Genomic DNA, 27,611 nt, shown 5'->3' with positions numbered 1-27,611 from the left:
ATTTAATGTTTGAACTAAATTCCTGCTTTAGGGATCACTAAGACACAGATGCAATGAAAGGGAATATTTTATTTAAAGAAATAATGCCTCAGCCTTCTGCATTTCCAAATAAACAACCTCAGACGAGAGAACACAGCTACGTACATTGGCGTGATGTGAATGCTTAAGTTTAAAAATGCTACATTGAGCCAACATCATCCCTTGTGGTCACAGAAGCTGCCACAAGGGTCTTACAAATTGCCTACATTCCCGCACCCCATCTGGCGATGCTGGTATGTTACAGTCATGGATGACTTACTCTTCACAATAGCCCCACTTGGATCTACTCCTTACTTTAAAATGAAAAGATTAAAAAAAAAAAAAAAAAAAAAAGACAAGGGCTTGCCTAAAACTCTCCCACCCAACCAGAGCAGCAACTCAAGCACATAAGACTGGTTCTTCGATTTAGCTTCAGGGCCAAAGAGAAGGTCAGAAGAGGAGGACTGCCTGCATCACAGAAAGAAGTTTTACCATAAGCTCTAATAACTGCATCTCTGGTCTCCATCTGAATTTTGATCTTGTTTCTCCCCAAACCTTTCCCAAGGCCTCTTCTACCAGTCAAAATGAGCTGGTGTCACACACCATTAGAAGAAAGGAGGAGTGATGGAATCTGAGTATTGTCTAGCGGAAAGCTAAGAGCCTCTTTCTTTCTATTGATGATCTGCCTAAGTGAGTGGGGTCCCTGCTGACCACAGGGAGTAGCCCCGATCGTAGTGTGAACAGTCTCCGTGGCACAGCTGCTTTGTGTGTGTTCACAATGGCAGCTTTTTCTCATCTTGGTTGACCTAAAGAAAAGATTGTCCTTGGCCTCTACATGCTTGAAGCTTAGGGTTTAATCTATCAAAATAAGGGGGAAATTGTCTGGATCACATCTCTTCCTCAAAATAAACATTTTTCAACTGCCATAGCATTTCAGACCCCATCTTCTTTTTCTGCCAGTAACCCTTCCCTATCACACTTCCCTGGATAAACACATCGTTTTTGCTATAATATGTATTAACAAGGAACTCTCTGGGCCAAGAGTAAGTTTAAGAATTCTGCTGGGCATTTGCTGTGCTGTCCAGCTGGCTCCCCAACCACATTGTGTGTCAAAGCAAACACGGCAAGTGGTAAATAGAGGCAGCAGCTTCCCTACTAGAATGCTGCCGCTTTGACCCTCAGCTCAGCCTCTGGGTCACCATTCTGGGACTTGAGCTGGCACTTTTTAAAAGAAGGTACTCCAACAGAGAGAGCTCATTGCCAGTTGAGTCTTGCAAAAATTCTCTTTCCATGTGCTCTACTAGTCCATCTTCTTGGCATGTGCCATTCCCTAGGCAGCTTCTGTTATCCTACGCCCCTAGTTTCTCACCATGAACTCTCTTCTCATTTTAGATTGATGTTGTGTGCTTTGTCTTGTACCATAATTTCACTCATCATTCTGATAGATGCTGAGGCTGTTCATGATGCTGGGCAGACTTTCTGCACATAGTATTTCCTTTGCCCTGCTTGGTATCTTCCCAAGTTCAAACAGTTAGTACTCAGTCATGCACATGTACAAACTCTAAGACTACTTGGCAATTAAAGCCCTGTCAATGAATAGCTTGTATTTCTATTCAATAATCTTTTCATTCACTCATACTAAGTGTTCATTACACAGCTCAGTGTTAACAGCCCTTTAACTTGTCACATCGTGATGTACATACACCACCTGCATTCTAAACTAGGCTCTAATGCAACAGTACCATGGAGATCATATAACAACCTCCCTTACCTATGGTGTCTCTAGCCATGGTGAATATGATAGATATAGTACACGGTGGGGCAACGGTTATTCTATGTAAAATAATACAATAATTAATAAACAAGAATACAAGAATAAACTGTGTTCCATGTACTTACAGCTGTAAACCTACTTTTTCCCCCATCCTGTGTTTACCCAAATTCTTGTCCCTATACCCACCCCCACTTTCCAACAAAGCTTCACCACAAACCCCAGAAAGTCAGGGGTGCACAGGGGGTGGGAGGGGCAGCAGCAGATGCAGAGCGTGTGATGAGGGCACTTGATTATGGTGACCCAAGCTGCCATAGGAACCACATCTGCTCAAATTATAAATTTACCACTTAATTGGTTTAGGAACTCTCTTCTTCTAGCCCCCAAAGCTACCTTATGGTGTCTTTTCTTTTTCTTTTTTTTTAATTTACACAGCTGCCTTCCCCAAAGCACCCTGGAGTAGATCTTAGTTCTGTGTGTTTAGAACTGACCCCATGTTTTGGAGTTTTGGCATTCTTTCAGCCTCATTTCTTTTCCCTCCAAAACCTGTGATAAAACTAAGTGAAAGTAGTAGGTGTGTTAGCTCAGAGCCCAAGAATGGGGCGAGGGCGGTTTACCTATGGAGTTGAGTCTGGGCAGGAAGGTCAACCAGAAAGAGCACAGATGATGCAAATTTTTGACTGTGGCTATGGGCGCCACTGGCATGGAGGCCCAGACCACCCGGCAGCGGGGTCCACCACACCGCTCTCCCGGGGAAAGAATGAGGCCTCTCCATCTTGGCATTTCCCCTCCTCTGGCAGCACAGACCCAAGCCAGAAGATTGGGTCACCTCCCTCTCTTCCACTTGACATAGAATGGGGAGGCCTCCTCCTGCTCTCTCATCTCCCTCTGATTGAAGGATAAAGGCCTTTATTTACTTTGCTGTGTGAGATGAGGCCAAGAATTTCCCTCTGACTCTGGAAGAGCCCAGTGATGTCACCACCTTATGTCATAGGGGACAAATACCAGGTTGGACATTTATATAAGATTGATTCCACAGCTGTCTAGCTCTAGAGATAGAGAATTTGAGCTCCCTATAAACAACGAAGCATCTACATTCTACATTTTCCTAAGTCTTTGTCACCAAAGAAAGAAAAAAAAAGCATTTATCTTCTCCCTGTCTCTGACCTATCCCCTAGCCCTACTCCTAACCAAGAACCTTGAGCAAAATATTTCTCTCCATTTCAGAGGAGGAAAACAGAGAGTGCTTTTTCTTATGTGCAGAAAAAAAATAGTAAAAAGGAGGCGGAGCTTCTATTCAGGTCATTTTAAACTAATAACATATCTCAAGTTTTTCCAGATCTTTTTCTCTTTATTGGTATATTGTTGGATGGAAGTACAAAGTTACCATTATTTTGTTTTTGCTTTTTTATAAATATAATTCTACCAACAAAAGCATAAGATTAGTGTCTCCTCAGCATGAAAAGCTCTTTTCTGGCTTCTCCATGTTCTAATTGAGACCCCCACAGTAATTCCCGCAAGTGGGAAAAATAAAAAAAAATGTCCAATGACAGCAATAACTTTGCATTCTACCCACAGCTCACTCTCTGTGTGTGCGTGGCAGCAAATCTTCACTGTGAAATCAGCAGTTTCAGGAGCATGGATGGTAAATTCATCCGTCTAAATACAGGTGGTCTCTTCAGGGCACTCACACATTTTCACTGTCAGTGGTAGGTCTCCTTGGATGACTGTGGTCTTCTGTGAGCCTGGGAATTACAAGAAAAAAACAGGAAGGAAGGGAGGGAAGGAGGCAAGGAAACAAGGAAGGAAGGAAGGAAGAAAAGGAAAGGAAAAAACACAAATTTGAAATACAGCAAGAACCCCTTCCTCTGTGGGTCTGTCTGGTGTACTGCAGGCTGCATTCATCTCACGCACAGTGATGTGTTGTCCAGTGTAAGGAATCACAGCTAGCAGCCCACCTGGCTGAATACTACCTCTCAGAATAGGGCAGAATTTGGATCTTGAAGGTCAGGGTAGGATTAAAAGGAGGAGGCAAGAACCACAGACTTAGCCCATTTCAATCGGTACAGAAGGACCCAGAGGCCTAGGACCATAGCACCTAGCTAACATTTACTAAGCACCCAGTAAGTGCCCAGCACTTGTAGGAGCTCAGGAGGGCAAGGAGATGGCTCATGCTGACCTAAGCAGGCTTTCATGCCCTCTGGTTTGTAAGAGACCAGTGTGAGCAGTCACCAGGGAGGAGAGCCATTGAGGATCCATGATGGTCCTGGAGAAAGGACAAGGTGCAGAAGACTGGCAGACCCATCCAGTCACAGGTGATGCCTGGCCACAGGCTTTGTCTTGTTCCCTGAGGACAGTACTGTAATAAGCCTTTGTGCACTACATGATCTCTTACCCAGTGGTCTTCAGCCTGGCTGCACATCACAATTACCTAGGGAGCTTTTTAAAAATTCTGATGCCCAGAACCCACCCCAGACAACTCAGACTTTCCTGGGGTAGCGTCCAGGCTTCAGTAGTTTCTAAAACTCCTCAGGTGATCCCAATGTGTGACCAAGACTGAGAACCACTGCATGGAAATAATTATCCTAATTACCTCTCCAGCTTCTCTCTGCCTCCACATCCTTCTTATCTAAGCTGTTAGAGTTCCTTTTTATTTTTAGTTTCTTCTACTTTGTTCTTTCAGTAGATAATTTTATAATATGCTATTAAACCTTTTTCCATGCTTTAACTTTGTTTTTCCTCATCTAATTATCATTTCCCACTCCACTTCCTTCATCTTTCCACTGTGTTTGTGTTGTGCGTTCTTTAGTCCAGCATCAACATTTGTGGGGTGCTTGATATCGGCAGAGTACAATAGTAAGCACTTAACGGCTACTCAGAATTACATCAATGCAATAATATTTTCTCTTAAGTTCTGTGTGACAGTTATGGGCTTTTGTCCTGTGGGAGAGTGGCATTTTGGCAAAGTCTATCTCCCTTCCCAGGAAGCAGCTCTCCTGATATAAAAATAAAAGAACCAAAATAAATCTCTTGCAATAAATAATAAAAAGAACTTCCAAAAGGGATAAAGAACCATTAAAAGCTGTCTGAAGCTAAATATCAACAACTCCCCTGCTAAAAATTTGGACTCAGTCTAGAAGGGAGATGCTGTCATTTGCAACAGAAAGAAAAAGGCCCCAAACTGTCTGTACAGTAGGTGAAGCTCTTCTCTGAGGGGAGAACATCTACTGATTCAGGCTCATTTCCCTTCCTCACTGTCGAATGGCAAGCCCACAGGCCAGTCATTGAGATGCCGAAAACTTAGATGAGGAAGAAAGTCCCAGGAGCCTGTCCCAGAAGCAAAGCCCCTTCAGTCCTGGGCAGAAGCCACAGAGTGCACCTGTCCACTTCTCCTCCTACTTCCCGACTTTCCCGCCATGGAGCCTCAAGACAGCAGGCCCTGCAGCTCCTAGGCCAGGCGAGCCCCAGAGAGCCCGAATCATTGTCACCCCTGCAGAGCCTGGCCCATCACTGAGCACACCAGAGAAGCAAGGGGATGTTTGCCCCATCATTGGTGAATGAATAAATGACTCCCTTGATGAAATTACTCCGGGAGAGTTGGTGGGAAGACTGGAATGGAAGGTGGCTCTGTAATCTCACACTGGTACTTCAGTCCCCTGATATGCTGATATGGCTCCTCAATTCCTCTCTTCCTTTTACCTTAATTTTGTTTTTCAGGAATCAAGCTAGATGCCTGTTGGAGAAACAAGAGATCTTTGTTCCTTTTACAAAAATCAAAATTTTGCAGTGCCAAATGACAGGCCAGGCAATGAACAGCCATACCATATGCTGTTAAAAAAGAAGCCAAGATGGCTCCCTGAATGGTGTATACCAACTAAGAGACATCTATGACCCTGGTCCCCAGAGCAATTTTACTCACAGAAGCCAGTTCTCCCTGAAGATTCTTCACACCACCATGAAAGAGGAGGGGACTTACTACTGTGCTGCCCTATGAACGGTGCCACTCCTCTTGCTCCAGAGAGGTAGCCAACCAAGTCCTGCCCCTCCCACTATCCACACTGGTCAGCTGGCCCCAGTGCCAGTCTAACCATAGGTCTATCACAAGGTGTACTCATGTCCATTATTTCATGACCACATGAAGCAACAGTATCCCTATTTTATTGTTCAGAAAATTGAGGCCTGGAGAGGTTAAGTGATTTGCAGTAAGGATGGTATCAGATGCAAATCCAGATTTTCCAAGCCTAAGTACAGTGGTCTCTGAACAGAGGCATAGCTGACTCTTGAAAATGAGAGAAGGCATGAAAAAAGAGGATCCCCAAGTTCCAGGACCCCATCCAGTCCAGTCTTGCAGGTGGTAATCTATCAGAGGCTTGTCGAAACAAAGGTAGGGTTACCCAGCTGCCTGGTCTGAAGAGTCTGTGCAAATTCAAAGAAATGAAGGATGAGTTGAAGGAACACAACTGAAGAACAGAAAAAGTGACTCTGCTTGAGATTACGGGAAGTGAAGGCTGAAACATGAATTCAAGGGCTTGCTAAAGTCCCTAACACCTCAAATCATTCATTCTTCCTTCTCAGTGAGGCCAAGAAACACATTTTCTTCCATTGCCATGTAACCTGTTGGTTGATTTGCCTGGGACCACGCAGCACTGTGGCCCTGAAAATAAAATATCAACTACCGTAGCCTTACAGCCATCTCCAGACATCTTACACTGACAGAGAAGCAGAAAGCACTGGTGGCAATTTACAGGTTAGGGTCAGCAGTGTCACTCTTAACCTTCCTCTGTCTGGTTAGGCTGAAGGGAACAAAAGTTTCTGTAATGATACAGAACCCAAAGGCCTGGAGTTCTTCCTGTGGCCATGATCTTGGGAATGAGCTCCTCAACGATCTTCCTTTGTTCTCCTTATATGTTGGAGAGAGCAACTCACATTCAAGTCAGACATCCTTTGGGCAGAAGAAATCATTTCACTTCAATCAGTAATTCTGAGGAACAACATGGGTTCCACAAGGTGCTTTCTGGGGATTACCCAGGAGACAAAGAGAGACCAAATAACAAGTGTGAGGCAACACTTGTACATGGTTAAGCACTATATACAAAGGCAATTTCAGAATTTCTACAAATGGGGGACTGGGGGATAGCAAGCTCATTGGAATTTGCCTTGAGGCTGTAGTTTCATAAGGTTGAGAAGATGTCAAAAAATGGGAAGCTGGAGATGGAGATTATGGGGAAAAATGGATAAATTCCCCCAAACCACTTTTGCCTGAGGCAGGGATCCTTGTTTTTATTTTATTTTTTTAAATATCAAGGAAGGAAAAAACTAACAAATAGCCAAGCAATGAGCCAAGTGTTTGCAACTATCACCTCATTTATTTCTCACAGACTGAAAATAAACATTAGTTCTCCTCAGAAATTACATGAAAGGACAGATAAACCCTAGGTCATGGAAAGTTGTGGCCTAATTGCTGGCCTTGACATAGAATCAGCACAAAGAACACAGCTTGCACAGAGCCTGAGAAAGGTGGAGTCCAAGGGCAGGGCCCTGGCACACTTTTCTACCTTGCACCCGGGCACCCCAATATAGTATACGTTTGTGTTCAAGTTCTGTCTTGCTCCTGCCCTATGACCATGATGGTCAAGGTGTCTGTGGCACGTCCTGACTCTCCCAGACCAAACATGGCACATCTTCTAGCCACACTCTTCCCTAAGCTTCCACCAGATCATAACTGGTTCCCTCCCTGTTACTATCTTCTACCTCTGGCTTTGATTTATTATTAGTGATGATTCACTCCTAATCAGGCCTAAAGGAAGATTGCTTTTGCACATTAGCAATCAACTCTTAAAATTGCCTATAACCAGTGGCAGATATAAGTCACAGTCATGAACATAAGCACATTCTTGGAATTTTTCAGAATGGCTTCCTGAATAACTTGGAAGAGTTCAACAGTAATTATATAGGAAGACAGGCTTCTTTGAGCCCAGCTAATTGTTCATTTGATATTAGGGGAGCTTTAAGCCTACAGCACTTCCTCCTGCTCAGGGCTTTCTTTTTTTTAAACATATCCTCACTTTTTATTTGGAATAATTGTTCCTTACACATGCCCCATTACACCTGGTGTATCAGGCAGAGTCGCAGCAGGAAACAGAGGGTACTCAAAGTGGTGATTGAAGAGAATCTAATGAAAGGGGCATTTATAAAGGTGTGGGCAGGTATAATGGATTAAATTATGTTCCTCAAAAAAAAAAAAAAGAGATACATTGAAGTTCTCACATACAGTAACGTGGAAATTGGCCTTATTTGGAAATAGGGTCATTGAAATTGATATAATTAGTTAAGACAAGGTGGGCCCCAAATGCAATATGACAGGCCTCTTTATAAGAAGTGGTCGTGTGAAGACAAAGATGCAGAAAGAGAACACCATGTGACTAGGAAGCTAACGACTGTAGTGATGCAACCACAGGCTAAGCCCAACACACAAAGATTGCAGTGAACCACCAGAACTTAGGAGGGGACAAGGAAGGATTCCCTGCAGGTTTCAGAGACAGTACAGCCCTACTGATGCCTTGACTTTATACTCCTAGCCCTCAGAACTGCGAAACATTATTTTCTGTTGTTTTAAGCCACCCAGTTTGTGGTACTTTTAAGGCAGTCATAGGAAATTAATGCAGCTGGTGTGTGGGAAACCAAAAAAAAAGTGAAACATCCTGGGGTCTGACAACAAAGAAGTCACTACCACCCTAAGCCTGAAGCATGGTGTAGAGGAGCATTTACTGGATGCTGCAGGTGTAGGAGAGAAGCTCTCGTTTCCAGTACAGGAAAGCAGCCTCTGCCAATCTGCAGCCTCTGCCAATCTGCAGCCTCTGCCAATCTGCAGCCTCTTCCAATCTGCAGCCTCTGCCAATCTGCAGCCTCTTCCAATCTGCAGCCTCTGCCAATCTGCAGCCTCTGCCAATCTGCAGCCTCTTCCAATCTGCAGCCTCTGCCAATCTGCAGCCTGGCAGAAAATAATATGGGGTAGCAACACCATACCTCACCCTCCTCCTTCTCTCCAGTCTCCTGATGGTACCTTCCACTGTCCAAACTAAATGGGATACCCGAGATCAAGGGAACCAGGTGGATGTTGTCCATTAAGGTCAGACTCCTAAAGCAGGAAACAGAGTAGACCTGAAGGAACAAAATGACACCATCTAGCATTGCTGGGTAACTTCTGCTTTTGAATCTCATCTTGAAAAGTCACTTCTTTAGGGAAGCCTTCCCATACCATATCCTGGCCCCAGTAACATGTTCTCATAATACTTCTGCTTCTATGGGGTGCTTATCACAGCTGCAGTGGAGGAATTCATTATGCAAATTATGCATTAAGTGATGACTAGGTCTCATGCTAGAACATAAGTTCCATAAGAGGAGAAATCATGCCTGTCATTTATCAGTGAATTTCAGAGTCTGGTGGGTAGTAAAAATGACTAGATTATAGGATGTGCCAAGAGCTAGGCAACCTGATATAAAAAGATCAAGTATGGCCCTGGCCAGGTGTCTCAGTTGGTTGGAGTGTCATCCCAAAACCAAAAGGTTCTGGGTTTGATTCCTGGTCAGGACACATACCTAGGTTGCAGGTTTCATCCTTGGTCAGGGCCCGTATGGGAAGTAACCGATTGATGTTTCTCTCTCACATCAATGTCTCTCTCTCTCTGTCTCTCTATTCATCTCTCTCTCTCTCTCTCTCTCTCTCTCTCTCTCCCTCTCTCTCCCTCTCTCTCTCTCTCTCTCATCAATAAAAATATCCTCAGGTGAGGATTTAAAAATTAATCAATTAACAAGATCAGGTATGTAAGTCCAAAGAAGGTGCCCTTGGCAACTTTCAAAGAACTATAGAGAATCAGCATCATTGTGTTCAATAGGTGGGTACTGATGATGCAATTTGTAATTTCAGAGAATATGACCACCTTGAGTGCTTGCTAATGGTCCTCTAGGAATGATGGTGAGATGAGCAGTTGGGTAAATGAGATCACTCAAGGGTAGGGAGAGGAACTACCATGAGGTCAAGCAAACTTGAGCTTGCTTCTGTCCGAATTTCTTCAATCCAGTATGGTCCCAGTCACATGGGGATAAACAAAAAAGTTTAGGGGGGTCTCCTCTACTAGCATGGGAATTTAGGTCCTGCATTCATCCTCACATGTTGGGTGCTGCCCTCACTCCTATTTCTTTGTATAACCAAGGGACCCCTTGCCAGCTTCTGTTGTATCTTCGAGTTTCCATTATTAATTTACCTGTTTGTTTCAAAATCTTATAGGTTATCTTTTTAATTCAAAAGTCTAGGTCCCAAAAGTTCAAACATGGCCTCTGTTTTGAAAACATAAATTTAGCCTGTCATAAACTGAATGGTAGTGTTGGTTTCCAAGATTTTTACAGTATTTGGCTCACGTAATTCAACATAGGTGACCTATCTTCTGAAAAGATAGATGAGCTCAATAAAAATCAGAAAACTGGCTCAAATTTGGAGACAATACTTCATCAGCTTGCTCCTTTACACAGCTGAATCACCCTTACCCAGCTTTGCCGGAGGGAGTTTGCAGTGAACACAGAAGTCATTACAACACCCGTAGCCCATCAATCTCCTCATTCGATGGTTCTTTTGATTACAGCTGTAAATATCAATAATTCTTCTTGACATTAGCTGTGACATCACCACATAGCATATAACAAGTACACCTGACATTAAAATGGAGCAATAATATCAAGCTTAACTTAGGGCAGGAAGCAGAAACGTTGTTATCAATCAAATAAGCTGTCTTAAACTTTTCTCAATTGTCCTTACTTATCTGGACCACATTATCAATCTTGAAGGTGGTATTGTCATCCGAGTAGCAGGCCACAGGACCTGTGAAACTCCTGTGATTGGCCAAAACCCTTCTCGGGAAACAGAACAGCTGCTGAAAGGGGCTGGTTTCCTTAGGCACAAATGTGTCACAGAGAAGGTGCTGACTCAGAGGAGGGCCCAGCAGTGGGCAAGTTGGGAGGCAGAGCTGTCTGAGTGTGGCCATGCAGAGGACCTGCTCACTCATCCATCTCACCCTCTTCTGGGCAGGTAAGGCAGATCCTGGAACCTCAATCAAGTAAGAATGGGCAACAGTGAGGCATCAAGGATGCCAGGGCCTGGAGCTCATGGACAGTGCTCCTTACTCAAAGACCTCGGTCCCAGGCCCCACTAAGCCCCTCCCATGTCTTTTCTCTCAGGAGCCATGTCAGCTATGGTGTTGGTGTCTCAAGACCAAGCAGTCACTGTGGCCTTTGGAGAGTCTGCTACCCTCAGTTGCTCCATGGAAGGAGCAATGATCAATAACTATTACATCAGCTGGTACAGGAAGACCAAGGATAACACAATGACTTACATATACCGAGAAGGGGGCATGTATGGCTCTGGTTTCTTGAACAAGGTCCAAGCTTACATTAGTGAGTCAAACAACCAGGCTGTGCTTAAGATCCTTAAAGCATCAGAGGGAGATGAAGGAATGTACTTCTGTGCCAGCGATACCCACCCTGCTGCTTGCCCACTTCTGAGCAGCTCAAAAACCAAAGAGATTCATGCAGAACAGAAGTTTTAACAAGATCATAATTTTCTCTTTAGTAAATAGTTAAGAAATTGGAACCAGAGAAGGCTGACATTACAGGCTTTCCTTTGGGCTTGGTTACTCATACACTCCCATGGTACCTCCAATGGGGTGTGGCCTAGTGTGGGACAGGAGAAAAGTGAGAGAGAGCCAGAGTTTGGGGTTGTAGTATTCACTGTGCACTCTTAACACTTTTCTTGAAGCTTCATAAAATATTTGGCCACACACTCAAAGCACTTAAGGCATAGATTAAAGGGGCACTTTTGAAAGTGTGACTACAGATGACAGATGTCTGGTTTCTCCCCAATCATATGCACCATGAATCTAGCTGTTCTGCAAGAGGTGGGGTTGGGAAGGCGGGGAGTCTCCCTTCTGCATCAACGTGTGCACTGCATGCCATGTTGCCCAACATGGAAGGCAAGACTCAATCTCTGGCATTCTATATTGTATTGATGATTACTGACTGAATATGGCCTTTTGGTCTCCCTTCCTTCTCTACCTCTTTAATTTTTCTGTACTTGCTAGAAATAAAACCTGGAGAATTTCTTCCTTACCCTTTTTAATTTTACTTGTCTATTTGTAGAGAGACGGAAAGGGATGGAGAAAAAGAGGGAGAGAAACATTGATGCAAGAGAGAAACATCAATTAGTTGTCTCTCATATACATCCTGACTGGAGACTGAACCCACAACCCAGGCATGTGCCCTGACTAGGAATCGAACCAGCAATTTTTCCCTTTGCAGAATGACACCCAACCAACTGAGCCACACTGGTAAGGGCCCCATGAGCTGTTATTAATTTGTCTCCCCAAACAGCTACATTTCAGGAAATCTCTCTTTTCAACTCTCTGTCTCAAACCCACTTACTCTTAGTGTCCTAATTCCAACATAGGCCTGTAACCTGGCTTCTACCTACTGCCCCACTCTGTTGGATGGTTTCTTTGGTGAAACTGTCTCAAGGTTCTGTGTATTGACTCTGCCCTTGGATAAGATCAGGTTCCCAGATCCACATCCAGATCAGGCACCCTGAGCCCTACATGCTGGGGAGTTTAGACCCAACCTTCCTGGGATGTATCTAAGTTACCACACCAGCCCTATCATGACTCAACTGGCCCTCTACCTGTTATTCATATCCAGTTTTTCTCCTTTGAATCTATGCCAGGTAGGAAGGTGAAGTGCATCTCTGAGACTGAAAGGGTACAATTCTTCTCCCAGTTTGAAATGATGACTTTGGAAAAAAGGATGACATTTGGAAGGAAGCTCATTTAGCAGATGTTGGCAAAGTTTTGGTATCACGCTATTATAATGCTTGCAAGACAGATTCCTAGGAAGAGACCCACTGGGTCCTCTGACAGAGACTGGAAAAATATGTTTGAGGAGGAAGAGCAAAAATAACTGGATGAATCCATAAAACTGAATGCTAGCTGTATAACAATTAACATCTATTGAGTGCTTACTATATGCCAGGCACTATTCTGAGCTGTTTACATGTGTTCTGTCATTTAATTCTCCCAACAAGCCTACAATGCATTTTCTATTATTATCTCCATTTATAAATGAGGACAAGAAGGCACAGAAAAGCTAAAATACTTGCCCAAGTTTCCACAGCTGGCAAGGGAGGGTGACAGGTTTCAGACTCTGTAGTCTGTATTAGAGGACACAGCATATGATTCAGGGGAGTGGTGGAACCATAGAGGAGGCCATCTCCAAGATATGTCCAGAATGAGGAGCAACAGGGGCTGTGCCCTCGCTACCAGACCTATTCAAACTGATGCTCCATGACCATCTGTCAAGAAACTGGGACAATGGAACAGTGGTCCCAGATGACCTGTCAAATATTTTCTAACTCTGAGATTTTGTGATCCTGACATAAGCTTCCCACTACCTTCTACAATCATCTATATCTCTTCATCTTTGAAATGGTGATAATAATAAGAGTTCCAATTTCACAGTGCTGTTGTAAAAAGCTAGTGCTATAAAGTAAGTAAATTGCATGGCACATATAGCTATTCAATAAATGCTACATATATGGAAGACAAACTATACAATGGAATAATTGAGGAGAAAGTGAACTGAACTACTGAGTGCCAACAGGATGCAAACACATTTTTTTTCATCTTTCATTTTTAAACTTTTTATTTTTTCCTTTTTATTAAATTTATTGGGGTGACACTGGTTAATAAAAGTATACAGGTTTCAGGTGCACAATTCCACAACACATCATCTGTACACTGTTTTGGGTGTTCACCACTGCAATTCAAGTCTCCTTCCATCGCCATTTATTCCCCCTACATCCTCCTCCAGCTTCCCCAACTCCTCCCATGCCCAGCAGTCTCCCCACTAAGGATGCAACTACTTTGCAGCTGTGGACTCACTTAGTCTTTATGACAACCCCATGAGGTTGTCATTCTTGACTCTGTCTTACAAATGGGAGTACTGAGCCTCAGAGAGACTGGGTAGCTTATGCAAGGTTACATAAGCAGAACCAAAAACTGGGTCCGAGTCAAAGGCTGTCTGTTCTGGCACTGGGCTAGGGTCTGTGGGATGTACTGAAGAAATGCATCACCTATAACAATATCAGAATTAAAGAACATCTGGGAACAAGTGTGTGAAATCAGTCATCTGTATGATGCAGAGGTTGCCTTTGACTCCATGGCCAGTCCCCAGAAGAGGGGGTGGGGGTGTAAATATCTAACTCCTTCCCCCTCCCAACTCTCCCTTCCCTGCTTTAAAACACCAGTTGCAATTTCAGCTTCCAGGCTGCTCTCCAGAGATGTCTCACTCCCTTGGCTAAAGGAAGACAGCACTATCCAGCCCCCTGCCACTTACACTTCTGAGCACCACCCCTAGGTCTGCAGATTTCCTCTGAGGCCATGACACGGGAAATGGCCCATATATGTCTCCCTCCTGATGCTTGTCAAAGGCAATACCTTATTGGACTCCCTAGAGTCTCTGGGGCACTAATGCATTGACCACCTTCTCCTTTCCTTCTCAGGGGTCTGCCTAAAATGGCAGGTCTAGGGGTCTGGGGCTCTGCCCTGGCTGGTTTGGCTCAGTGGATTGAGCGTCGGCCTGCGAGCTAAGTGTCGCTGGTTCGATCTTCCAGTCAGGGCACATCAGAGAAGGAAAACTCTGATTCCAAAAAACCTTCCCTGCCTTGCGGCATACCTCTTCAGGGGAAAGGCTAAGGGAGTAAACCCCGACAGAAAATCCGGAGCCGGAGTCCCTAAGGCGGTTTTACGTTGTAGTCAACACCGGCAACTCCTGCGGCGCACCTGAAGCCAAGCTGTATTGACTCCGTCTTTCCCTTGGATCCCTCAGCTGTGAAGAGAGGGGGGGTCTGCTGCATGGGCAACAGCAGACCCTCCATATCACCCTGCCCAGGCTCTGTAGCTTCAGCTTCAGCTTCACTGGAGAGGACACTCCAGCGTCATCGCAAGATGTCGATTCAACACGGGAGGAGACAGATACCGTGTCACTCCCGAGTCGGACTGCACAGCCATTCTCGGCGGTGCAGATAGACTCTTAAGAAGCTATACCATCGTCTCTCGAGGCTCTGTAGCTCAGCTTCACTGGAGAGGACACTCCAGCGTCATCGTAAGATGTCGATTCAACACGGGAGGAGACAGATACCATGTCACTCCCAAGTCGGACTGCACAACCATTCTCGGCCGTGCAGATAGACACTTAAGAAACTACACCATCGTCTCTCGAGACAGACGGCTGCCGGCTGCCGACATGAGGGGTCTGGGGCTAGTGGGATGAGAGCAGGGGAAATTCCATGTGTCTCTGGCAGGTCCATAGAACTGCTAACTTTACCATCCATCTACATTGGTATGGTGAGGCAAAGTGTCTGAGTTGGTCTCTTCCACTTTCTCTGCTTAATTATCACTTAATACCAAGACAGCAAAAGGCTCCAAGATCTGTTTCCCACAGTTCTCTGCATTCAAAATGAGCAAACTGACATCAGAAAGCACTGCAATGAATTAAGGTGCAGGAGCCACCATGCAAAGGAGAGATTTGAGTTCCAACCAAACTTTCTCTGCGTTAGGCAGGATCTGTGTCCACTGCAGTGTCTCAGACAAGACGTGCTGCCTAATAAATTATCCACACTGACAAGATGAAGAATCTCCAGAACCAAGGATTCTCTTTTACTCTTCTTCAATTCAACACATTGCCTTCAAATATTAATTGAAATGACAGGATTATGCATCTCTGATCTCTTTTCTGTCAGGGCACTTTATTCATTCCTCCAGCAAATACCATACCACCTCTCTGCTAAATTGTCCTCATAGCATTTATCACCATTTGACATGGTCTATATTTCACTTGCGTATTTATTTGTCATCTAGCTCTCCACTGGAATACAGCTTGGTGAGGTGGGGGTTTTGTCTGTTTTGTTCATTGCCTTAACTCCAGCACAAAATGAGCACTCAGCAAATGTATTGAATGAACAAGTGAATGAAGTATTTAATGAGTGAGCACTACATACCCTTCACTGTGCTGGTTGCTGGGAATGCAGGAGTGCTCGAGACTGGTGCTGATGTTGCCCTCTGGGGTGCTTTCCTAAGCCTCATCCATCCACTAACAAAAAGCTATTGACTATAACAAGATTGTCCAAAATGTTGCTAACAGAGTACTCTAGAACACCAAGTAGCTTACTCTTGGAGAGCAGATATCAATGCTCCTGCGTTCCTTGCACATCACCCCCTGCCATGGCAGGGATGAAGTGGGGGAGGTAGCAAGCGTTCTCCTTCACCACATTTTCTCTCCTTTTAACTCCAAGGCCCCAGACCCTGAGGCTAAAACTATCAGGGTCAAAGCTGAACATTTCTACTTTATTTCATAAAGGAATTTTGCAAAGTTTTTCTCCAAACAGACCTGCTTGGGCAAGCTATTTCATAACCCAAAGCCACAATAACACATTTTCCTAAACAAAAGAGTAATTCCTCACTCTCCCTCACCTGCCACAATCACCACCACCACCACCATCACCACCACCAAACGATTCTGGCATTCTTCAAGAATGCAGAATCTCTGGGTTCTTGTTTTTAGCAATTTACACGTACACAAATGCATTATGGATGGAACATTAGCATGTATCAAACACTGAAGGAACTCTCTGAGCGCATACCCAGGATTCTCAAGGGCTCCAGAGGAACAGCATGCCACCAGCATGCCGTACTCAACAGAAAAAAACCTAGTGACAGAACAAAAAAAAAAAAAAAATCAAGCCAGAATGCGATAATTGCATGTAGTAATTTAAATAAGGCAGGTTCTCAAACTGTGTTTAAATAAGAAATCTAAGTAAGTTTTCTGTTTACCTGCACACATGTGGGACAATAGGAAAGTTTAAGTTATTCTTTGCTGGCTTAAGAACAAAACTTCATGAATATTTATAACCTCCAGAAAAAGAAATGTCAGTAGAAATATATTGCTAGGGCAACATTTTCTTAAAAAAGAAAGATAATGCAAAGTATGGACTTTGGAGATCAAAATTGCTTTCCTAGAATATAACATTAATTTATTTATTCAATAACAATTTAGTAAGCACCTACCATGTTCTAGGTACCTTCCTAGATACACTGGGAATACAGTACTCAGAAGCCCATGAGTTTATTTTAGTGAAAGTAAATACAAAGTAAAGTATATGTTAGGTGGTGATGATTGCCATGTAAGAGATTTACAGGGAGATAAAATATGTTATCAGGGCACCTGAGGAAAATATGTATTTTAAATCAGGTGGTCGAGAAAGGCTACAATGAGATCACATCTCAACAAAGGCTAGATGTGGGCAGGGGTGGTACAATAATATTTGGAGTCTGGGTGTTTGCTAGACTTTTCTGTTAGAAATAATATTTTCATGTCCTGTTTTATGACATATAATAGTACCAGCTTTTCTGTAGCTTGAGGTAAGAGCCAATAGTTTTCTTCTTATCTTGCTGAGAGCTCTTTTGCAAATAGTTCAAACTTTCATTTTTCAAGACCAAGTAACAGAATTCCGGTAATTAGCACAAAGTGGGGAGGAAGCAGTCTTATAAAGGTCAAAACATAAAATGTGAAATGGAAGATAGCAGAACTGGATTATTGACAAATGGAATATGGGGCACATAACACTGAGCCCTTTGCCTTCTCTCCCTACTTATGTGACCACCTTCTATGAACTGATGGGTGTTTCTTCCCAATCATAAAAGGAGAGTATACAAATTGGATGACTCCTTTCTCCCATTGACCTGCAAGATGAATCTACTCCTGCAGCCTCACCTGAGGCAGATTTAATGACAGGAGCACCAGGCGCTCACCCTGGGCTCCAACTTCTGAAGGGCCCCCCAAAACCCCAACTTTACACTTTTTTCTAATGACACCAAGTTTGGTTTCATATGTGCAATTTTAATGATTGATTGTGATGAGACAGTTAATAAGTTTGCAAAATGAAAAGAAAGAAAAAAATGTATTTAAATATTTTCACATTTGTAATTTTAATTTCAACTAAAATTCTATGACTTTTTGTTCAAATTTCTGATTGTTACTCCTATTATACATATACTATCATTAATTATAATTATACTTTTGCATATGTTCAACTATTAGTTCAAAACTTTGTGATTATTATTATGCTATTATTAATTATATTATACATACATTACATTCAAATTTTATTGGAAATAAAACATTAATAGTACATAATATTTTTTATTTATTTAAAAATATGGCAAACATGTGTTTTTATTTTCCTTGTCTCCCTCTTTTTTTTAAGGGGCCCAATATTTTCTTCTGCGCCCAAGGCCTCAACCTACCTTAATCCGCCTCTGGCCTCAGGAGAGTATCTGCAGCCTCATCTCCACTTCCAGCCCCATGTGTCTTGAGAAACTGTCTCAATAGACTGGGACACTGAAATGAAACATGTGTTCACCTCAGTGAGGTTCTTGGTTTTTCCTTGTCTCCAGGAAGCCAGCCACAGATAAACCTGGGGAATGTGGAGTACCTGTGGAGAAGACTGGAGTATCTTTACAATTCCTAGCAAAGCTTTAAAGTTTCACCCTCCAGGACATCTGGGTGTTCCTAGGGTAGGCCTCAGGGGCACTTTCCACCCTCACCCGTCACCTGAGGGAAGTGAGCAGTATTACTCAGAGGCAGTGAGAAAGGAAGTGGGCAACCCTGGGCACAATACCAAGGAGAAACAGCCTGTGTTGTCAGACGCTCTGCCGTGTCCAAGACCTCATGTTTTATAAAGACCTAAACTGTGTTTGCGTAGCACATGTTACCATCATAAGTGATAGATAATTAACTGCCCTGGTCATCTAAGGAGGAAAAGAAGGGTTTCATGCACCAAGTTTATAAATAAGAACATATAGAACCACAAAGGGGCCAGTATAACAGACACTGTAAGTTAAATCGGAGAAGTGGCGCAGTAGCAATAACCCTCCTCTGTAGTAAAAATCAACTTAAAAATGAGTTCACAGCTAGTCCATTGATCAGCATCCAAACCATTACTTTGTTTTCTGAGTGAAGGCTGTCCTCCTTTGCTGTACAGCCCTACCCCTTACACACACATACGCACACATTCACATACACGTTAGAACAGTGGGAAACTTTAATCACCTCCTGATTCAACTTTTTCCATTGAAGATGCAAAAACTGAGGAATGGAGAAATTAAGTGACCTTCCCACCATTGCACAACTAGCTAGTGGCAAAGCCAACTCTTGGTCAAGAACGCTTTCCACTATTACCAGACATGCAGCTGCCATGGGAGATACTGTGTATCTCCAGCCCACATCCCTGCTGTGCAGTTTTTCCCCTCCAGTCAGCTGGAAAATCTTTCTGCTCCCAGGCAAGCTGAGACCCTTATAGTGAGTGCCTCTGTGGCTTGAAAAGTAAGAAGTCTCCTCTGTGTTGTGGGAGTATAGAGCCCTAAAGAACTCCAGAGAGCTCAGTCTTTGCTCTCTTCCTCTTTCTAAAGAAACTCCTTGAAGTCCCAACCTTGCCCTGGGTCCTTTTGCATTCTGACGCATGCCTAGCTTCACACTCAGCAGGTCTTCAGGTACATTCTGCCAGTGAAAGAAGAAAGGCTGATCCTCCCCTCTCATCTTGACCTAAGTAAACCCCACTCATTAGGGACCCTGATCTTCACTCTCTGCCCTTTGGTCCCATGGCAGTGCCTCTGATCATCTCTGCTGAACAATGGATGGATCAATGGGCAAAACCTTCCTTCCATTCAGAGACAATACACCAAAAGTTTGCAGGTTCAATTCCTGGTCAGTGCACATACCTAAGGTTGAGAATTCAATCCCTGGTCTCGGAGAATATGGGAGGCAACCAACTGATGTTTCTCTCTTTCTTTCTCTGTTTTTCTTTCTCCCCCTACCCTCTCTAAACTCTAAAAATCACTTTAAAATATACAACTATAATAGAATAACAATAAGACTGATTTTAAATATATACTTGGGTTAAGATTGAAAAAATAAATAGATAAAGCCAATGAGGTGCTAGAAGATCATAAGAATGAAATATCATTATACTCAGCACTGGTCAGCCCCTTCCACAGGTGCACAGACCTGGTGTGTTTCCAAGGTACCCTTAGTAAGTCTTGCAGAAATTAGGCAATGTTGAATTGTGGCCTGTGAAGAGTTATTACACAATAGAAAAGAAACCCACTGGGACCTGCATTCGAAACATTGTTCTACCCTGTGAGAACTTGAGCTCATCACTTCACCTCCCCAGACTCATTTATAAAGTGAAGAAGCTGAAACTGATACAGCCTAAGGGCCCTTTCAGTTCTCACCCTCAGTAATTACAATCAGTTGTCCCTGTTACCTATGAGCTGAAAGAAAAAACATTCTGAGATTTCAGCAAAAATAAGTTAAAAATGAAAACTTAAAATCAAAATCATCAACAACTGTAAACAGGTGCAGCTAATAATAATAACTGATGGCCTACAGTCATGGGGCACTTTTCTACATGCAAGTCACTGTTCAGAGTAGTTTATATATTTTGAGTTGTTTAATCTTCACAATAACCCATTGCAATAATTATCCCTATTATACAGATGAAAAAAAAAAATGCAAGGAGAGGTTAAGGCATTGCCCATGGTCATAGCGCTGGTGAGTAACTGAGCCTGGACACAAGCCCAGGCAGCCTGCTCCAAAGGTGCTGCACCACACAACTCAAGAGCTTCCTTTTTCTGGAGCTTATTAAAAATCATGTCTCTGAGCAAAAGAGTAGATCCAGAACCTTCTCAGAGGTCTTTCTGACTGCAGTAGGCTCTATTCCATAAAAGGAAGCTATGCAAGGAAGACAGAACTATTTCCTATTGGGTCTCCGTAATACTACCCTTACAGTTTACATCCAAAAGACCAATAGCCTCTATTGTATGTCTGTGGCATTTTTCCATCCTCAATCTCCAGCCTGTATTAACTGCCTTGACTGGCCTTCCTTGTGCTGTTTCTCTATGGTAATGCAGGAGTCATCATTTTCGAGGTACTATAATGTTTGTTTCTTACAATTCTTATCAATGCTTTTTCTTTTCCAGAGGTCCAGTCACTGAATCAGCTAGTGGATTTAGGGGGAGACCATTAGAAATGCTAGAGACTCCCTAATGATCACCTGCAATACCTCTGGGTTTAACTTTGTACTCCTCTGGATGAACTGGTATAACCAAGTTCCAGAAGATCATGTAAACATATCTCCAAAATTAGTCCTTAGGGGAATGTTAAGCATTATACATCTTCCATGGAGAGATTTGTTATCACCAGGAATATCAAAAATTGGTTGTATTTACAGATCAACAGACTAAAACCAGAGGACTCATCCTAGTATTATTGTGCTTTCACCATAGTGAACCATAGAGAAATTGAAGGGGAAACTTCTCTGATGGGCAGAACAAAAGGAGAACCTGCACATATGATCAGCAACTTGTCTCCAGCTAGATCTCCCCATCCCAGGCCTGCATGTCCATCCACCCTGATCAGACTTAGGACTAGACTCTTTATTTTGTTTTTTTCAATTTAAAGTTTATTTCTCTAATTTTCTATTTAATGTTTTCAGGCTACAGTTGACTGAGGGTAACTAAAAATGCAGAAAGTACAACTGAGTATAAGGGGGAACTATTGTATATACACAATACACAATACAACACATTATTACTTGTATGAGTGAGTGTGTGTGTACATATGTATATGTATGTATGTATGTATGTATATAACATTTTGAGTCAGACAGAGTCATTCGAGTATTTGATTACAGATAAATGCATACTGGACCAAGTGGCTACGTGCATTGGTACCACATCTCAGGTCTTGCCTAGATTTGACACAGACGTCGCAGATGCTAGATCAGGTCCAGGGCTCCTGTTCCTGTCACCCATAGACTTCTTCTTTCAAATATACTTACTGTCATGTGAAACATAACCTCTTCACTCTGATCCTTTGAATTCTACCAGTTTTTTCAACTTCCAACTTACTGCATCCAGATCTGATTGGGCCAAAGGGAGAGCAGGGACCCTAAGGAATCAGTACTGAGTGACCCTTCCAGAAGTTCTGTTGGGCAGAGAGATTGTTCCAAATAATACCAGGGTGCTGGCTGTTCATCACAGTTGTTTTTCTTAGCCCTTAACTTCTAGGGCATCGGAGGAAAGAGAGAAAGAGCAAAACATTTAATCATGCAGAATCTAAGAAAGAAGGGAGTGGGGTTTTGTCCAGGTTCCAGATAACTACCTTCTTTAATGCTTCCCACATATGCAGATCAATCAAAACATCCTTAGTGTGTTAACAATAAGTTTCATGGCACAATGTAAGTAAGTGTATGTTTCTCTCTTACATAGGTGGCAATATAGTGCACATAGGTAAAATGATATATAAAAATAAATAAGCTTAATTATTCACAAAAATATTAATATACATTGAATTTTAAAACAATAATCTGAAAAGTGTCCCTAACTTTGGCGAGGTCTTTCACTGATCTTAAAATTAACAAGTTTAAAATTTTGGTCTAAAAAATACATTTTGATGTATAGACTAAATTTGTTTTTATATATGAGTTCTTTTAGTAGTAAAAGAAACATGGGCTCTGAAATCAGACAAAAATGCGTAAGAATCACAGTTCCTCATTTACCCATGTGGAACCTGAACAAGATTGCTTACTTTCTCTAAAACTCTATTTCCTCACCCAAAAAAATAGAGGTAATAATGCCTCTTTTACCGAGTTATTACAATGATTAAGTGAAATCATTGCTAGAAAGAACCTGGCACACCTGGGTTACTAGTACACCAATGGTGCTTAATAATGTTAATACTTTATTCCCTCAATTCTTTTTTTTTTATTGTTGCTCTATTAGAGTTCTCCTATTTTTCCCTCATTGCTCTACCCTGCCTCGCCCACCCCATCCCTTCTCCCACAGTCAATCCCCATCCTGTTGTCCATTTCCATGAGCTATTTATACTAGTTCCTTGACTAAACTCTTCCCCTTCTTTGCCTCATTCCCTTTGGTAACTGTCAGCCTGTTCCTTGTTTCCGTGCCTCCGGTTCTATCTTGCTTGTTTGTTTGTTTTTGTTCATTTCATTCCCTCAGTTTTTTTTTTTTTCAATGTGCGGTTGCCTCTCACGTGCCCCCAACTGGGGATCTGACGTGCAACCTAGTAATGTGCCCTGACTGGGAATCGAACCAGCGACACTTGGCTCGCAGGCCGACGCTCAATCCACTGAGCCACAGCAGCCAGGGCTTCATTCCCTCAATTTTTAATGGTCTGAAGGAAAGTCATTTTTATGCAGAAAAGAAAAGAATAAAAGATATAGAATGAGAGGGAACATTGATTACGAGCACTACCATTTTCCCAAAACAAGAAATCCAAATTGCTGCCAGTATGCTTTTCATAAAAATACCTCAACAGGAGCCCTGGCTGCTGTGGCCCAGTGGATTGAGCGTCGGCCTGCGAGCCAAGTGTCACTGGTTCGATTCCCAGTCAGGGCACATTACTAGGTTGCACATCAGGTCCCCAGTTGGGGGCGCAAGTGAGAGGCAACCACACAGTGATGTTTCTCTCCCTCTCTTTCTCCTTTCCCCTCTCTCTAAAGAGGGGAAATAAATAAATAAATAAATAAATAAATAAATAAATTTAAATATATATATTAAAAAAAAAATACCTTGACACGAATGTTCTTCCCAGACAACTTCTTTAAATCATTTCCCTGCACTAATGATAGTGAAAGCCTCAAAGACAAGTTCATTATTGTGATTATATGGCTCCCAATAACATACTGTGTCTTTATTTCCCTTTGTCTGTACCAGATGATGGTGGTCCATGTCAATCCCAGCTTTACCAGAAGTAACAAGGATGATGAATTTTTTATGCCAAATCTTTTTCCAGCAGACTTGCTTCAGATGTCTAAGATAATAGCTGGACTAAGGAGCCTCAATTTTCAGAAAGCTCACCCTTATCCAGCTTTGAGAATGCTTCCCTGCAGGCCCTCTCCAGTCTTAGGATACATTTAATTAATGTACCCTTTCTGGAATAGAGAGAGATTTTCCTATCCTTAAAAAGGAAGCTATAACCTCTTGGCGATGGGTAAACACATGCCTGATTGGTGGTGTTGTTCTTCTATCAGTCGGGGCAAAGCAAACATTCAGTCCTTAGCGCATCTAGCTTGAAGCCTGTGTTAGTGACCAGATCTATTTCATGCCTGTGGCACTTTTTTTTTTTTTTTAAGGAAGCTATACAGTTTAGTTACTAACCTCCGAGGCATGGCATTTGTCCATCCTCATTCTGCCCATGCTGTCTACGTGGGATTAGCTCTTACTGTGGTTCATGGCCAAGAAAACAAAATGAATGAATCCCTAAATGAATCCCAAAGACAAATAACGTCATTTCGGGCCTCATATCTGTTCTATGCCAAAAATGCATGTTCTGATGGGAGAAGATTGTGAGAATATCTGCACTAAACCATGTATTGGAAAGCAGCAATGTGAATGCTGAGGAAACTTTCACCTGCTAAGAAGAGCTAGCAGCCTGTTGAAAAAAAAAAAAATTGGGAGTCAGAACACTTATTTCTTTTTGTGTAACTTTAGATAAGTCAGTTACCCTCTTTGAAACCCAGATTCTCATCTGAACAATAGAGAGTTTATATTAGATGATCTCTAAGGTTCCTTCAGCACTAATAAGCGATAGGACTCTGCCCGGCAAGAATGAGAAGAAAGTAGTTGCGGGACAAATGAGATCAAATTTGACAGATGCCCAAAACTGGGAAGCACAGATTCCTGCCTAGCTTTGACCCATTAAGGATAAAATATAAAAAGAACCAAATGAAATGCACTCATGATTCATCAAAGGGAATTGAAAGTCATTGCTAACCTCACACCTACCTTGCTTCACTCCAGTCATCTCCCTTGGGACACTCCTCCTCCTTAATGCCTCATTGTGATTCTCAAAAACTGTGATCACTCAAGGTTGAAGCTTTTAATCTCCCATGTATAAAAGGATATGCAAATAGAGTTCAGTTTCCTGTTGAATCTCTGCCAAGGTCTTAGCCTGGCAGTTCTGGGAAAGGAGCCAAAGTCCTCATATTTCTTGGCTGTTAACATCCTCCCATCTGTGCTCAAGTCAGCAGCCTGAGCTTCAGGCTGTGGCTTACCTTTAGTCTTACACTTTCCTAGGTTTTCTAAAACAACTCTTTAGAATGCTTTCCCAAAAAGGTAACATGGCTCCCAAGTCCCAGACAGAGTATTGTCTGGTTTTATTTGCGGACAGTAAGAAAAAGAAAAGAAAGTCTATATCCTTATATTAGAGCCCCGGAACCCAATTTTGCAAACTACCTGAGGTACTGATATTCATTAGGTCCTAAGCAAAGTTTACAAATAAGTCATCAGTGTCACCAATACAGGGTGTCATATATACACAGCACACATACACAAGGTGAAAAAGGCAATGTCCTTAGGTATTATAGCAGCTCTGTACAACATTCAAAAACAAAAACAAAACATGCAAGCACAAGGCATCTCAATGTGTTCTTGAGCCAAAGGCTCTGCTAAACAACAGTATCAGGGATCTGACTAATTGTTCCCTGTGTCTCCTGATTGAACTCACGCAAAGCAGCAGCTGCCATTGTTACTCAACACAAGGCATCCAGACCCAAGTCATCAATATTCTGATAGAAAATAATGTGTTTCAAGCTATGTTACATCTGACCATTCATTAAGCATGGATTTTCCTCTTTTTTCTGTAAATGCTCTGGTTTATTTGTGTTTTCTAGTATTTTCTTTCAAAGCTAACTCCCAACGGGATTTCCTATGCATTCTCATTTCCATTACAAAGTCAATGTACGTGTTAAATTTTTTAATTTCTTCAGAAACCTTTATGGAGAGATTTCCTCTTCCATTTCTCTGTTATTCTGGCAGCAACCAGGAACAATGAGCTCAAGCTTGGGCTACCTTGGGATGGTTCAACATCAGTAAAAATGCTCTCAATGTTATAGCTCTATATCCAATCATTCACTTAGTGCCTCCTGTAGCATTTATTTCTAAATATCTTTCTCTAATCTTTACCCTTCAGCCTCCACTTTATAAAATTATACTTTCTTCTTTGAAATCTACTCACAGAGTGTTGATACACTACAAACTTCTTAACTCTCAGTTCTTTCTCCCAGCCTCCGCCCTACACCCTACACCAATCATCAATGATCTTCCCAAACCATTTGCATCTCAGCAGGGAAATGATGTAAAATAGATCCCTTCTTACTTTTGCTTCTGCTTTTCAGTCATACCCTGACACATGGGGGGCTGAAAGTTAATACCACCTTATCCCATCTGGGGGCATTTTTCTCAGAGATCTGTCCCCAGAGTAACATTTTAGAACTGCATCTGAACTCCATTGATATTATGACCCTTGAAGGTGCCTGACTCAGAAAGACTCAGAAGTTTCTACCTAAACACAGGTCCAGCCACTTCATCACTGTATTTGCCATTGGAAAAGGTTTGGCTATTTAAATATCACTCCTGTAAAGGCTCCAAACTGAATCTTAGATTCTATGCGCTATATGAAGCCTGTGAAGTTCCTAGGCAAAGGCGTGAGTGCACCAGTTCTGTGGATCTGGAGCTGTCCAGCTCCTGTGCCTTCGATGGAAGAAAGAAACATCGTCACCTCAGACAATTCCAACACTCTATAGTGTACTTTTGTTCCCCTAGTACCACATCTCACTCTACCATGTATTAATGGCAGACCTAGTCTACTCAAAAATAACCTAGAAGAAGTCAGCATAATCTTGGGTTAATCTGGAGGCTCAAGATAAAGTAAATGAATCTGACTGAGAGGAAAATCTTTTTCTATCTCTAATGCAGACTCCAGAAGCTATGATTAACCAGGTCCCTAATCACACTGTATTTCCACTTGGATATATTTCTACCAGATCTCGTACATTGTTTCTGCATATAGAGAGTTCAGTGATGAAAACTGAGCCTTTGTCCTATATACACTAATCAACTTATCTATCAGTGCAGATAGATTGCTTGCCAGGAGGGATTAAGATGGTTCTGCCATGGCTTTTTGGCTTCCACACTATAAGCCATATGGTCTTCATCACATCTGGAGGAAGGATCTCCTTGTTCAGCATTGTTTATGGCCTCTCTCTGATCCCAGTAGTCAGACCTGACTACACAGATTGGCTAATGAACCTGGAAAAGCCCGTGCTCTAAGAGAGAGGTGGAAAGCGGTGGGACAGATGGGGCCTGCGTGCTGGGAAATTGCTTATGTCCCCTGCTGACTCAGTTTTCTCACCAGCTGCCTCATCCAACAGATGTATCTTCCTTATGAGGCACCCAAGACCCATAATGTCCACATCCTGTGGTTCCCTGTACCCCTTATACCCCACATTTGAGTTCCTTTCCAATTCAGAGAACAAAAGCTGCTGGCTTTGGGCCAGTCCACAACAGATGTGGGTCTCAACTGCCAACTACCCAGGAAGCATCCACCAAGGCAGGGCATGAGAATCAGCTTCTCAGACATTCCCATACTGCAATCCATCCATTATATAACACCTGCTTAAAGATAGAGACTGGGAGACTTTCTCCTGAGCATCTTCATGGATTTAATGTTTTCTCTTAGGAATTAAGAAGGCTGAGAGTTAAGGGAATTATTAGAAAGGAGGCATTACAACTCTACATGTACTTTAGGAAAATCTAAAAATCTATACAGAACTTTGACATAATGCTTTCCTGTATCACTGACCTTGCCC

At 42.6% G+C, this 27,611-nt stretch overlaps 1 protein-coding gene and 1 long non-coding RNA gene across 3 annotated transcripts in view; one reads left to right on the top strand and one right to left on the bottom strand.

Moving 5' to 3' along the window:
- Positions 1-27,611, top strand: part of LOC150016094 (T cell receptor alpha chain MC.7.G5-like) — a 242,803-nt gene that overhangs the window by 93,027 nt on the left and 122,165 nt on the right. The gene's annotated exons all lie outside the window — the stretch shown is intronic.
- On the bottom strand, positions 380-24,813 carry LOC150016096 (uncharacterized). 2 transcript variants are annotated; one of them, XR_016510032.1, is made up of 4 exons: positions 24,748-24,813; positions 18,190-18,283; positions 3,366-3,534; positions 380-486 (listed from the first exon to the last, which is right to left on the bottom strand). It is a non-coding gene; the product is annotated as an uncharacterized LOC150016096 (long non-coding RNA). The 2 variants fall into 2 exon arrangements; XR_016510031.1 differs by lacking the exon at positions 380-486 and having other exon boundaries at positions 3,340-3,534.

This window comes from Furipterus horrens, unplaced genomic scaffold (assembly GCF_987537825.1).
Source record: "Furipterus horrens unplaced genomic scaffold, mFurHor1.1.pri manual_scaffold_3, whole genome shotgun sequence".
NCBI lineage: Eukaryota > Metazoa > Chordata > Mammalia > Chiroptera > Furipteridae > Furipterus > Furipterus horrens.
Note: the sequence above shows the minus strand (reverse complement) of the source record. Positions and strands in the feature narration are given on the sequence as shown.